The sequence below is a fragment of the Entelurus aequoreus genome, linkage group LG28, assembly GCF_033978785.1.
Source record: "Entelurus aequoreus isolate RoL-2023_Sb linkage group LG28, RoL_Eaeq_v1.1, whole genome shotgun sequence".
NCBI classification, from domain to species: Eukaryota; Metazoa; Chordata; class Actinopteri; order Syngnathiformes; family Syngnathidae; genus Entelurus; species Entelurus aequoreus.
The window spans coordinates 1,570,133-1,571,155 of NC_084758.1; positions in this window are offsets into that span (position 1 = coordinate 1,570,133).

Below are 1,023 nucleotides of genomic sequence, written 5' to 3' on the forward strand. Positions count from 1 at the left end.
GATAGAGAAGGCATGTGTCAGTGGAGTGGTTAGTTCTGAAGTCACATAGAGAAGGCATGTGTCAGTGGAGTGGTTAGTTCTGAAGTCAGATAGAGAAGGCATGTGTCAGTGGAGTGGTTAGTTCTGAAGTCAGATAGAGAAGGCATGTGTCAGTGGAGTGGTTAGTTCTGAAGTCAGATAGAGAAGGCATGTGTCAGTGGAGTGGTTTGTTCTGAAGTCAGATAGAGAAGGCATGTGTCAGTGGAGTGGTTAGTTCTGAAGTCAGATAGAGAAGGCATGTGTCAGTGGAGTGGTTAGTTCTGAAGTCAGATAGAGAAGGCATGTGTCAGTGGAGTGGTTAGTTCTGAAGCCAGATTGGAATTTGTACATGAGTTTATTAGTGGCAAAGTAACTATCCACCTGTTCATAAACTATTTTCTCCATTACTTTGGAAATGGAACTGAGAATAGAAACAGGTCGGTAGTTGCCAGGTTCCAATTTGCTTCCTTTTTTAAAGAGGGAGTTACTATTGCTATCTTAAAATCTTTTGGTACTTGGCCTTGTGTAATTGATAGGTTTATTATGTGCGTGATGATCGGGGCAATGATGGAGGCAGAGTCCCTGAGGAATCTGGAGGGGATATTGTCAAGGCCGGTGGCCTTGTTTGGTGGAGCGCGCTCAATTTTTTAAACACCTCATCAGCTGTGACCATTTCTAATTTGAAATCATCGTTGGATACTCCTAGCTTTCTGTAGAAGGCTTTAATGTGTTCTACACCAAAGCGACCAGAGTGGTGGGACAGCTTGTTGACAAGAGTTGCGGCTATGCTGGTGAAAAAGATGTTAAGTCTGCTAGCTACCTCCATTTAGTCTGTAATGAAGGAGTCACCCTCCTTGATGCTGATGTTGGTGAGTCTGGAGCTTCTCCTTTCAGCTGACAAGTTGTGGAGTCACACAACACAAATGACCCTCAGAGGTTATTCTGGGAGAGGAAGACAACTTCAAACATCTTCCCACCCCATTAATGCCTTGCTCAATGAGATGC